We start from the raw sequence: 14,216 nt of genomic DNA, 5'->3' as shown, positions 1-14,216 counted from the left end.
GTGTTACAAACAACACAAGAAATGAGCCCTATGAACTGTGTTTTTGGCATTGACTAATGTGTTCTGTTTCTTCCTGAAGCTTTTAATTTTTAATTCGGGAAAAACTTCTGCCTGGCTGTTGCACATTGATTACAGACATGTAAGATGAGTAGGAGCCTTGTAGGAAGCAGTGTGATGTTTCTGTTGAGTGGGAACTTCATGCAGCACAGAACAATGTGTCTTGTGAAGAGCTCATAAAGTACAGTGCACCTGTGTAAGTCCTTTCATGAAAGGTGAAGAGTGTTTTGTTTTGGTGCAGGCAAGTACTGGCAGATAGTTATCTAGTAAAATTTGTCGCTCGATTTTAAGTTTCTTACATGCCTGAGCAGCAGCAATCACAGTAGTTTAAGCAGTTACTATGAATATATGCAATGATATTAGGGTGTTCACATCATCTCAGTATTTGTGTTGCCCGTTGGCTGCATTGAAGTTGGTGTGATGCCTGGGATCACATGTTTTTCATGTTTAGATGTTTTGCATCTTTATAACCTGAACAAAAGCAAAACAGCCTCTTCACATTTGCTGCATGGCATTGCTGCTGTTGCCCATTAGACCAAAGCAATATTAAGTCTTAGTCTTATCTGACCTATGAATACTAGGTTAATTTGAAAGTTCAAGGTAGGACTTAAGATCAGTGCAAATATTGCCAATCTGGTTCAAGTGGTAACTGGTAGGAAATGGTAATTTTTATGGCTGACAGGACTGTGCTAAGTGTCACCATACATTATTTGTGACTAAACGTGCACAAATTACACAGCTACACCTTTTCTCAGTTCTGGTATGTGCTTGCAAGAGCCCTGTGTTTGCAGATGGCTCTTGTTGCCCTGGGAATCCATATCTGCTTAGGGCAGCACTGGTGTTGTGAATTCTTCAGGAGGGGACTTTTGCCAGAAGATGCAACATGTTCTGCAATTAAGTCACTTTGCTGGGAACATCACTGTTCTCTCCCACCTGTGGAGTGCTGAGACTGTAGAGTAAGTGTGAGAGAAGATCCTTGGTCAGAGTGGGGGTAAATAAAGAATATATGAAGGGTATGAGAACGCAGGTCTGGTGGGGAGCAGTGTCATAACTGCTTACACAGGTTTTTTCCAAATGCACTGCTTTCCTTTTGCTGTTGACAACTTGTTTAATTGAACTTTGTGTCATCTTTAATATAAAAGCTTTGGCAATGCTCTCCATGGTGGTGTTAGATAGATACCTGCTGTGATTATACTGTTCAGTGAAAGATTAGGATGTGGAAGACCTGATAAAAGAGCTGGCTGAAAAATACTATGTAGATGCTTTTAAGGGCAGCATTGTGTGAAATAGAGTGTAATAGAGTAGTTGTTAATTGAAGTTGGTTCTTATTTCCCAAAATTTATATTGGATTGAGGAGGCACAGCTTCTTCTGGGAGGCAAGGGAAGAATCAGGTTGTAATTATATGTGGACTTGGAGCCATGGCTGTTCCTTCTCCCTTCCCACTATAAAGCTTTGTTGGTTGCTTGTAGCCTTCTCAGACATTAACCATTGGGATTCTTATTTCCCAGGCTAGATTTCTTACTATCAACTGAAACTTCTCTTGCAAAATTCAGCCCGACTAGTTAATCTCTTGAGTGTGCTAAGGAAACAAAACCAACAATGTTTTGTTCATACTTAAACCACTTTTACAGCTATTTTTTGACATGCGCTTGTACCTTTTTTGCTTTGAAGGTAAGACTTAGGTTTGGCAGGAGACTTGTTCTATGTAGGTTGTACCTTATGCCATTCCTAAGAAAACCTGCCTGGAGCTGAATGATTTATGGGACTGCTTGCCCATGCCTGAAAAGTTGCTGAGCACCTTCAGCCGAACTGTTCACCTGAAAACTCCACAGCTCCCCAAAGCTTTGCCTGCCTTTCCCAGTGAGCAGCAGAGAGGGGTGTGCCTCCTTGGCCAGCTTCTCCTGTGCTCCTGGTGGCAGCTGAGGCTGTTTGGGCTGCAGCTGAGAGCGGGGAGGTTGCAGTTGTGCTTTCTCCTGTTGGTATAAAGATGAAGGAAAAGCTACTTGGTGTGTTTGCAGGTACAACAGAGAGGAGAAAGCATCTGGAGCTGGGAAGGGAAAGGTGAAGCTGCAGTTATCAGAACAAGGGCTGGGGAGGCTGCACTAAGTACTCTTAGTTACTCTTTACTCCCCCTCTCTTTCATGGGTTATTATTTGCACTTTTAATCTCAGAAGTGGCAAAGGAGGACTATGCATGCTTTTTTTTTTCCCATGAAACAATCTTCCACCCCATCCCAAAGGCCAAAACTGTCTGGATAATACCTGTTTTATCCATTCTGGTTTTTCCTTTTATTGCCATCTACAAGACAGTAACCCCAAATGTTTGCTATTCATCTCCTAACAGTTAAATGACTGTTGCTGCTTTGATGCAAACTATCCAACTCCTGTCCTTTTCCCTGCTCCCCTGTCCTTCTCTGCCAGTCTCCCAAGTTGTTAGGCATTAGACTCTGAAGTATTTTTAATCTCTTTCTAGTGTAATTATTTCTCCTAACATTAAGGATCCTGGCTGAAATAAACATGTTTCCCAAATTTCATTGAAAAACATTTCTCTCACCCACAGAATTCCTCTGCACTCTCCAATCCCATTGCCTTCCCTGTCATATATTCTTGCCTGTTTCCAAACAGCTGGCCCTGCCCTAGCTCTCTCCTTTTTTACTGTTACAGTGCTGTAGTTTCAGTGCAGTTCTGTATGCTCTCCTGCCCAAACTTTACTTCTGCTGTAGAGAACTGGCTACTGTTATGTGTGTCTAGCCTAGCTGGTGACTCTTTGATTCTTGGGTGATTTGATGAGTGGTCTTTTATGCTGTAGCTGGAAGTCTGTGTTGCTGCAATTGCCAAGTTGTGCTGGGAAACATCAGCCCATGAAATGGAAAAATTGAGGGGAGAGAGCAGTGTAGCCCTAAGGCGTTTTCCTCCTGCTTAGAGTTTTGCATGCACAGATGTGGTGGGCTGGTCCTGGCTGGACACCAAGTGTCCACCAGAGCCACTATATCATTCTCCTCAGCTAGACAGGGAAGAAAAAGATACAACAAAAGGCTCATGAGTCAAGATAAGGGCAGGGAGAGATCATCATCATCAGTTGCTCTCATGGGCAAAACAGACTCAACTTGGGCAAATTAGTTTAATTTATTATCAATCAAATCAGAGTAGGATAATAGGAAATAAAAACTAAATCTTAAAACACTTGTCCCCCCTCCCTTCTTCCTGGGCTTAGCTTTACTCTCCATTTCTTTACCTCTTCCCCACAGCAGCACAGGGGTATGAGAATGGGGATTTTGGCCAGTTCACTGCATGTTGTCTTTGCTGCTACTTCCTCTGCAGAGTAGTTTCCTGTATCCACAGTGGTCTCAGATATCCTCACTCCTCTCTCTGGCTGCAGTTGTGCAGGTTTTTTTCCTGTTCCTAAATAAATAATCCTAGAGGTATTGCCACTGTCAGTGGCACTGCTTGGCCATGGCCAGCAGCAGGGGCATCTTGGAGCTGACTGGCAATGGCTCTGTCACACATCTTCCAGCAGCTTCTTGGAGGAACCACCCCTGTAGCCCCCACTATCAAAACCCTGCACACAAACCCAAGACAACAGTTGAGCAGATGTTGTGGTTAGGCTGTGGATCCTGCTTTTGGGGCTGCTGTGAGAAGGCTCCTCAAATGAGCAGGGGTGTTGAAGATGAATTGCTGATAACTTGTGTTTTGAGTATATAGTCAAAAAATATTCCAAAAAGGAAACCATTATATGTTGGCTCTGGAGAAACAGGAAATGCAGTAGCAGGACAGCAGAATGAATTCAGGTATCTTGCTTTGATCTCCAAAGCTTCAAAGCTTCATTTCCATTTTGTTGATGACTCTGAGAACTCCTGAATGTACATGCTAATAACATGGAATAGAATACGTGTATGTAAGCAAGTGGTAACTTGGCTCACTCTGGCTTTGATGCTGACTGTTTCACCCACTGCATGGGTGGTTTGGGGTTTTTTGGTGATGTAAGAAAATGGAAAACAGTGTAATGGGAATTCAGCACAAGGGCATCTATAGGGTTGTTAGACCTTTTGCCTGTATCCGGTTAAAGCAAAACACTTTAAAAAAGGGTAGAACTAAACTTTTGTGTGGTTCTCATTAAAATACACATGACGGTAAACAGAAAATTACTCATGTCATTCTTGTACTATATACCTGGAGTTTATTTTTTTTGGACACTCCTTGCTTTTTAAAATTTATTTCCTTCATAGTTTTCAATAGTTGTGTTCTTTTTCTCAAGTTAAAAACTTAAGGTGGAACACAGCAATTCATAAAATCATAGAATATCCTGAGTTGGAAGAGACCCACAAGGGTGCCAAAACAAGACTTATACAGTTAAATTAGGTTTCTAGGGGTGTGTTGTTTCCCGAACTGAAGAACAGAAGTTTCTGTAGTTTTGGGTCAGCACCAAGGTAAATACCAGCATGTTATGAAAGTTTTCATGCTTTGTGGGTATTACTGTAGACAAAACAGTGCATTTCTTACTGTATGCACACACACCAGTTTTTCCCCATACCTAATTATTTGCCAAAATTGAGCTTGTGTCTCCACGTACTTGCATATTTGCAGTTCTGTTTAACAAGACCAAAAGCTTATAATTAATGGGTTTAGATGTTTCTCTTTTGTTTTCCTGGCTTAAAAACTGAAACAGAATGATTTATAAACAAATTCATATGATTATGAGGTACTACCTGGACATCTTTAGCACATGGTTTTCACATTTAGTTTATGTTTAAACTGTTTTTTGGATGCAATTTATCTTTTAAAATGAAACAGGACATTGCAGGGTGAGGATAATGCTGATTTTTAATAGCAACTATAGGGAGATCGTAAATTTCCTTAGATAACACTTGTAAATAGAAATTACAGCTCGTTAATAAAGTGCAGCAAGCAGCTGTGGAATGGGAATATAATTTGACCAATATCTTCAGTATGGTGCATTGTTTCAGGACTGCTTTATGATAGCTAAAATTTTATATTCATTAGGATTGCACAATTTTCATGACTTCCTAAATACATGAGTGCAAGTACTTAAAGTAAATGTGCTTGAATATTCTTTTGAACAAGTAAGTGTATAATAGCTTGTTTGTGAAGAAAGTGAGGTTTTTTCCCCCAGTTTCTTGAAGCTCTGAAAAATAATCTGTTCAGTACTGATTATTACGTGAGTAAAGTCACATAAGATTTAAAAGTTATTTTGGTGTCCAGTGATATGGAAGAGAAATAGATCTTATTTTCCAAAACTAATTTGATTTTAGGTTTAACTTCTGTGCCAAGTTTCAATGAAAACTAATTACTGCGTTTGATTGACAGAGTTATGAAATACTCCTAAGAGACGAGAGGAAAAAGGAGGGGAAAGCTGTTCATGGGACCTGTGCTGTGACCAGGAGAGACTGGGAGTTGCTGGCATGAGATAATGGGAAACTTGAGGTGAAGGCTGGGGAGCACTTGTAGAAACTGGTGTGGGAATGAGGTGGAAATGAGAGAGAAATCACTTGGGGGACACACAAACTATGGCAGGATGGTGTAGACAGAGAGAATTGCAAGGTGTTTGTGATCTGAGGGGAACTGGGATGGTGATATTTGAAAGTTTGAGGAAGAGTATAGAGAAATGCGGAGAGCCTGGATATCACAAAGAGTTTGTTTAAGAGATGCTCATTTTGCATGGTACTGCAGTTTTCTGAAGGTGTTTCTCCTTCTGTGTTTTTTTTTTAAAATCTTTATTACGGGGATGAACACTCTGCTTAGGAAGCACATGTGGTCCTTATTTGTTATTGGATTTTATTTTTTTTAGTATTTGGATATTCTGCTGACCTTAACAGGATGATTTGCTTAGTAAGGAAAGCAGAATTTACCTCCAGCTCTCCTTTCCTGAATTCTTTGTCTTGCAGTATCCCTGTCACAACCACAGCAGTAAACCACAGCTACAAATTCTGAATTAAGGATATGATAAATAAGAATGAATGAATTTTAACATTAAAACTCCTTAATTTTATAAAATACATACACTAGAAGGAAGACTATATTCATACAGGTTTTTTTAACTGCAGCATTTTCTTCTTTACATTCTACTACTTGGACAGTTATAAATTTGATTAGGGTTCGTTAGTTTAATAATTTGTCTTATGGATTACTAAGTATAGATTCTCTTACTTTTTTAAAATTTAAGTAATATATTGTAAAAGAAAACTTCAAATGACAAAGCTATTGTGGCTTGTTACAGCAGATGTGGTTTTCATTTTGTGGTAAGAGCCGCAACACAATTATATTAATACTGACAAATGTGTCTGAATTCTCAACTTGTCAGAATGGTAGAAGCTGGCTTTTGGTCATCTGTACATGATCTGATGTGTTACACTACCCTGTTCATAAAAGTGAGTAGCATTATTCTATTTTTACATAATTCTGGGTCTTTGATAAGAGGTGATTATTGTTTTGACTACATGAAATAGAGATAGTAAAGGAGAGATATTGGTAACTTAAAAAAAAGATTCACAAGTTTAACAGCTTTACTTTCCACTTACAGAAATGATGTGAAATTTAACAAAAGCCAAGGTGTGAACAGATAAAGGAGATTTAAATAAGCCTGGCACTCTTAACTAACTAAAGGATGTCTTGATATATGTCTCTCTGATCATGCTTGACATATCTAGGTCATGTTCTCTGAAGACTATTATTAGAGATTTAACCTTGGGTAATTGTGAAGTGTATTTTGTTCAGAGTAATTTTTGATCAGGTAGATGAGACAGTGGAAGTTTGTGTGTGTTCAAGGGCTTGTAATAATTTGGGAGTCTAGTTGGAAGACCTGGTGTCGGCCACCGGAGCTGGAAGGTGAAATGTACTGTTCCATGGTGTATCACAGAAGATTTACCTGTGTACATTTTGTTAACTGTTGTAAAATTCTATGTTTTTTGGAAGCTGGGAATGTGGAATAAATTACCTGTTAAATTTTCAAATAAGATATGCTTCAGGAGGACGTTGTGCACTTTACAGCTAGTAGAGCTGTTGAAATGTACTTGCACATTTGAACTCTGATGATATGTGTTTTATAAGGGAGGAATATAGAGTCTGGGAACATCTACAGTTTTAATTGACTGTGTTTCTTCTTCTTCTGCCTCAGCCCATCTCCTCTAGCTTGTGTAGGATTTGGACATTTTTAACACTAGGGCACCTAAGGATTGTACATGGTTTCTTTGAAATACAGAATCTGTGTGAATAGGAAACATGGGAATTAACTAGCAGCTTTGGTTCCAGTCTAGTTTCAGTGGTCTGGCTTTCAATGTAGTGCACAAATATTTGTTAAGATATAACTATGGGGTAGGAACTCCATAAGATGGATTTGCCAGTCAATAAAATACTTAAATAGTTTGTGCACAGGCACAGGAGCCTTCCTTCAGTGGCACAGTTCCCTGAAGGAATAAAGAGCTTGAAGCTGGAGTAGAGGAGACTAAGCCAGTCTGATTTTATAGGTTCCTTCTGCCCTTACTTCACTGAACTATGGGATTAAAACCAAACTAAAACAGACCCTCCCATCATCCTCCTTACATGATCCTGCATCACCAGTAACATTTGTGTAAATGCTGTGTTGAGAGTTGTCTATCTTCTCTGAGAGAGTAAAAGAATCTCAAGAACTGTACACAGGAGGTAGAAGATTGAGTTTGTTTCTCTTACAGCACATTTCAGCTGGGGTCTTCTGTTTATCAGTTTGTAAGTGACTGCAAAGGCATGGAAGGCAGGTGGGGAGCTTGAAGCACCATGGCTGGAGCTGTGACTTGGTTCAGGTCTGACCTGAGCTTCCCATGCCCTGTGCTGTGTGAGAGATGCAAAGACACCTCCAGTGACAGCTTATGTGTGTCAGTGAGGGAATCTTTTAGATTAAAACACTGGATAGTAATTAATCTTCAGCCAGCTGGCCTTCATTTTGAAGAGAAGATTGCTATGTTAGAAAAGAGAATTTTAACCCCCGGAGAGCAGGAAATGAGTGTCAGGGGAGATGTTTTGGCTTCAGAGACAAACTTGTAGCTCGGAAGCTGCAGGGGAGTGCTGGTGTCCAAGTAAGTGATGCTTAGGCACTTTGCTGAAATACCTTGAAAACTGCTAGAACAAGGAGACAATGATGTTCCAGTAATTCCCAGTTTGGTTTAGGGTTCCTGTGTGAGTGATTGACACGGTGTTTGGGAGTCCCTGTCAGCTGTGATGCTAGAGCTTTCACATGAATATTAACATACAGAAGCTTTTCTCTTTCCTGGAGAAGGCACAGATGTAACAGAATGTCCTTTGCTGTACCTGCTGTGTCATAGGGCTGGTAAAGTCTGCAGCCTTCCCTGCGTGGTACAATGTGCTTTTTCATGGGACTTGCTCTCTGTGATGATACCTAGAGAAATAAAGGTTGGGTACTTTGCTGAAATGATGGTGGCTGTTCCATTTCTGACTCATGCAGGCACTGTAGGTAAGTGATGGTGATATTGGCTGAGTAGTCTCTGAAAAATGGGATTAATTTTCATTTCCTTAGAAGAGTTTGTGCTATTGTAATTAGTGATTCCTCTCCTGCAATTCCTGATCACAATTTCTGAATTACTTGTTACTTCAAAATAGCAAATGGGGCATTTATGGAGCAGAATGTTTAATATAATAATGAGGACATAAACTAACGAGCTGTTTACTTAGTTGAGGCTAAGACAATGTTATCTTACTTTTTTCCCTATTTTGGAGCTTTTCCACAAAGATTTTCCTTTCAGAGTACTGTTGTATTTCCTGGAAATGACCAACAGCAGGTGGCTCAGCTTGAAAGTGCAGTCCTTGAAAGAGGTAGGGCAGCTCAGCTTGCCACAGGATTCAAAATTATCTTAGATGTCAGTAAGGTAATGCATTTCTTTTTTTGATGGGAATGAAGATCTGTACTATGGCTACATGAAGGGGAAAATGAGCAATACTTGGCTTTTTGCAGTGATGGTAAATTCAAATGGAACCATTTTCATTTGGGAAAAGTGATAGTGACTAATTAAAATCTTTAGGAGAACAAAAATATATTTTTGACAGGTGGAAATAGCATTGTTAAAACTGAAGAAATTGCGTCTCTTTAACCTGTTTACCATGTTCCTCTTTTTGACTTCTTTGCTTGCAAAGCTTGGGCACACTGTACCATCCCTTCATGCTTTGCTATGTTACAGTATTTTTAGCATTTGGTCCACTTTTCTGTGTTGGAGATCACAGTTGATTTTATTTTCTTAATAGTGTGAACTAAACTACAAAATTTAAAAAAAAAATGTTTCTCTTTAAAAAAAAAAGGGAGATTCAGGAGTACTAAATAGTTAATTGCTTGATTGCAGAGTGTAGATGTACTGAAAACTATTGCAACCAAAGGAAAGTTTTTCTCTCCTGTGTGTGGTTCAGGAATCCCAAAAAGCAGGCTGGCTGGCACATCTGGGGTCCTGCAGGAGCTTTGGGCAGATGTAACCAGCTTACTTTCCTGTACAAGAGGGGTTCTCACCTGGGCTGCCTTCGCTCCCATCTGCCTGCTCCACTGTTTCTGTGGCTGGTTCCATTCCATGAAATGGTCACTGTAATTAGGCTAGCCTGTTCTGTAGTAACTGTTTATATTTTCTCATTTTACACATAATGGCATTCAGATTTTTGAGAAATGGCAAAATAAAATGTATAAAGATGAATTCCATTTGTTTAGGAAGCTGTATGTTGAAAACTGTAAACATTTTTTCTTGTTGAAAGTTAATATTTGTTCTGGTGTCAGTATTTTGGAAATAATCTTGTATTTTGTTGACTTTATCATCATCTTGTGAACATGATGCATAATGTTCTTGAATGCCTTGGATAATTTAATATGGGTGGATAGCTGTGTGTAATTTACATCTATCTTACCAGTCTGAGATCAAAACAGAGGCAGATGAAACTAAATAGAAGAGCAGTGATGGAAGCCAAACAGCTCCAGCTCATCCCTTGTCCTTTTCCAGCTGCTGTGCACACTCCCACCTCTCACAGCTGCTTCTTGGGAGCAGAAGTTAAAGAATGGGGCACTGCGCATGAACATGGGACTTTAAACATGTAAATGGTGCACTTCACTCTTCAATGGATTAGCACAGCTGATCCATTCATATGCAAGGCAGTCCTGAATCCTTTAAACAATTTAAGAGTTCTTAAAAGTGAAACAAAACTCTCAAATGTATTTAATTCTTTTCTGTATGAAACTTCTTTCTCCAGCACGCTCTGATAGAAGGGAAAAGCCCTGCTGAAGGTGTGCAGGCATGTAGCTAGGGCATGTTTTTTCAGGCCTTTGAACTAGGTTAGGAATGTGTCTCAAGATGGAAGAATGAATAGTTACTTGGTGCTTTTAGCCTCCGGGCTTGAAACTCGCAAGAGGAATGTTATTGTGTCTTCAAAGCCTGTTTCACACAAGCCTTTGTTGAGCAGGAACTTGGAGAGTCTTTGTATTATCATGCACACAGCAAAAAGAGCCAGCCACCCAGTTTGATCTAATTGGGCCGCAGTGGTGAGATGTTTCTTCAGTAGGAAGGCTCTGGAAAATGGGGTGCATATTTTTAATTAGGAAATACCCTTTAGAGTGAAGGGATTGCCTACACAGATGTTTACTAGCTTGCTAAAACTCTCTAATTATACTGATGCAATTCCCCATATGCACATCCCCTCTTTTTCACCTCTTCCCTATGTAGTGCTTTCCCAGGAAGAAAGCAAATATTTACATTTCTTTTAAATCCTGTTTTGACCCTGAGGTGGTGGTAGCACATCCCTGGAGAAGACAAGCTGTGGTTGAGAAAGTGGGGTGGTTCAGGTTGTAATTTTTGTCTTGCATTCTCAAAAATAAATCTGTATTCAGGACTAAATATGCTGAAATATATTAATACTACCTAAATTAAGACAGAACTTTCACTCAATGTAACTACCAAATGTTTAGAGGAAATAAACCCATTGCTCTCGTGAACATGAGTGGGGTTTGAAGTGCTAAACCCTCATTTCTGAGAACAGCAGCTGCTTCAGTAGATACCCAGAGAAATTTATTTTCATTTTAGTGTGAGTAGCCTAATGTTTATTCAAAACTGAATGAGATCAACAGAAAAGATGGGAAAACAGCTTTGTCTTAAGTTTTTTAGTAAAAAAACCCGAAGAACTCTACAAAATCAGAAATTTGGAATTCCACAGTAGCAAGGTTCACTCAATTTCACCTACTAAAAGATGAGGCTTAAAAATAAGAAAAAAATTGTCTTTAAATGCAACATTTATTTTGTTAGCTAACTTCATTAGGTATTCAGGGACTTTGCTAGTTTTCATCCTGTTTTTCATTCAAACAGAGGTTGAAAAGTCATGGTATAAAATTTAACCAGCTACTAAATAGTGACCTGTGTTGGCATTAATTTCATGTCAAGACTCTGCATAAATATACACTAATAGTATTGTCTAACTAGGAACTATATTAAATCCTAAATTAAAAGGTTAAATTGCAGATCATAATGATTTAGTGGTTATTGGTGTTTAAGAGTGACCATTAAGGACATTAAAAAAAATAAATTTCCTCATTTGCTAATCTAAATTTGATTATTTTAATCACTTTAATTTGAATTAATCCACCGTGAAGCTAAGTGTCAGTATGTACATGATAATTAAATGTATCTGAACTGATACAATCATGCAGAAATGAAGGGTAGGCTCAGAAAGGACCTGGATATAGGATGTTGCCTGGTGTAGAGCAGCAGGAGCAGACAATCTATGAAATTACAGGAAGCTGGGTGAGGGAGAGGAGAGGGCAAAACCACAAGTACAGAAAAGTGGTGGTTAAATGTATTGAAGGGTAAGAGTGACAGGCATGCTGTGTAAATTGGCCAGCTCCTGCATCTTCTGTAAGAGAAATTTCACAAGGTTAGAGAAGGGAAGGTTGTGTAGGAAGGGGTACAGGGGCTGAGTGAGCAGAAAGAGAAATTGGAATAATGCCGGGAAGCTCAGATTTCAGTTGATGTAATTGGACTTTAATGTCTTGAATGATTCATAATCTCTTAGCTTGATAGGCTGTTATAAAATTTTAAACATAGGTATGAATGAAGCCTTGTGCTGATAACACTGTGGGATTGCAGCAGTGGAAAGCGTTGATGTGCCAAGAATTGTTAGAGGAAAAAAATTCCTCTAACATATAACGTGGTCGTAAGTTTTGTGTAGGCATATTTTGGAGGAAGGTTTGAATGATCCTTCTGCATGAATGAGCTATGAATTATTTTTCACCTTGGTGTGGATGGAGAGGAGTCTCCAATGATGTAAATTGCTGTACCTACTTGAGGTTGGTGGGACTAGGGCAGCATGCCTCAATTTAGAATGTGTCCCTTTAACAGTTTTTCTTTCTTTTTCTGGAAGGTGTTACTACACTGTTCTGCTTGAATTAATTGTGAGTCCCTATTAATTTTAATTAGCTATAGTAATGAGTTAGCTCTAAAGAGCTACAAAATTATTTGTAATTCAATGTCTCGTTTATCTTCTACCTTGGTTATTTCATCTTTTCCAAAACTACTTCTCCTGAAGATTGGTGAGATGTTTGATCTGTCTTGGTTCAAGCTTGTTTACTTCTGTGTTTCTTAGAGTAGCTCGTCAGCTTTTATTCCTTTATCAAATAACTCCTGTGATGTTAATCATAGATTTGGGTCACATTTCAGCATTTGCATTTGGGTTGAAGGAACAGGTAAAAGCAAAAGATTATTAGCAAATTGCTTTATACATAGAAAAAAAGAGGACTACAGAACATGTAATGATAGTCTTTGCAGGACTCCTGTTATTTGTAAGACTTTCCAATCTGCTTTTAACTGATGAACTCTTGTAGTAGTATCTCGCTGTTCTTCACTCTAACTTTTTGAAAGGTTTTTCTTTGGTTTTAGGAAATCAGGAGTGATATAAGTCGCTGTCTGCAATCTGTTTCCCTGGCTTTGTCTGCATATCCATGGCTGATAATTGGAGCCTTTACCATTATTGTGACTTTCTCTGTTCTGATTCCTTAGGCTCAGTTCATACAGGTATATCTGACAGAATTAAGGCCAGGGGGAGCTGCAGTAAGTGCAGGCAATCACTGCACTTCAGAAGCAGAATGCAGGACACAGGTTTACCATCAGCTTAAAGAAATGGAAGGCCATGCTGTTGTTTCTGTCCCCTTGAACATGTATTCTTTGGAGAGTTTTTTGGCATCACCTGGGGAGCACTTGGGAATGTATTTAGGAGGAAATCAGGAACCACTTCTCTAGACAGCAGCTAGCTCCTAGTTTGGTTAAAACCAACTGTGAAACCCCATCTGCTATATTCTTTCAGGCAGCAAATCTTCAAGTAGAATACCTGATGTGATTAGTGCCTTACACTGCCCTTGAAACCACACTTGTCTTGGCCTACACTGCTGCTGCTTCTGCCTCTGCAGAAGCTGGCTGAGATTGTCTGCAGGGCTGCTGTGAAACTGTGCCACTGGTGAGTTGTGATCTGACCAGCTGCAGCACCAGTCCCTCAGTCCAGGGAGTCTTTGCAGGTGTGCTGGGGAGAATCTGAGAGGGTTTGTTGAAGTGGGTTTGCTTCTTCACTCACCTGGAGGTGCTACTTTGAGGTAGGAATGCAGTATAAGTGCATTTATTCTGTTAGGAAAAAACCCGCTTCTCAATTACGGCTTGTTTTGGTTTAGGTGGTCTGTATCTGAGAGAAGACATCTTTTGCTGCCAAACTTGTGCTTGCTGCTTTAGTATTCATGCTAGTTTAGCTGTCTGTGTTAGTCATCTTCTCAACCAAATATTTTCTGCCAAAACCCAAATTCACACTGACAAATTAGCCTTTCTAGTTTAGGTAATGTCAAATATATATGTGGAAAATATTTTCAGGTGAAAATGAAAAATAAATGTAATGGCTTCAGACAGCTGTCTTACAGACCTTCTGGTATAGTTACTCAAGATGTCATATGAGAAACAGGCAGGGTTCCCACCTTTCTGCCCCCAATTTTCAGTCAAATTTAGTGATTATAGGAGGATTCAACAAGAAACTGACTCCAGTATTAAATAAGTAACAGGCTGTGATAGAAGGAAACATCAGTTTCCCTAAAACATTTCCTACTGGTCTCACAGCAATTCAGATGAGACTGTGGAAGAAGACTTTTGTTCTTTTATTTA

General features: G+C 39.3%; 1 protein-coding gene across 1 annotated transcript in view; it reads left to right on the top strand.

The window, feature by feature from the left end:
• The window catches only part of IRS1 (insulin receptor substrate 1), a 47,568-nt gene that overhangs the window by 4,360 nt on the left and 28,992 nt on the right, over window positions 1-14,216 (top strand). The window lies entirely within an intron of this gene.

Source organism: Lonchura striata, chromosome 9 (genome assembly GCF_050655825.1).
Source record: "Lonchura striata isolate lonStrDom1 chromosome 9, ASM5065582v1, whole genome shotgun sequence".
Taxonomy (NCBI): Eukaryota; Metazoa; Chordata; class Aves; order Passeriformes; family Estrildidae; genus Lonchura; species Lonchura striata.
This window is presented reverse-complemented; position numbering and strand designations above follow the sequence as displayed.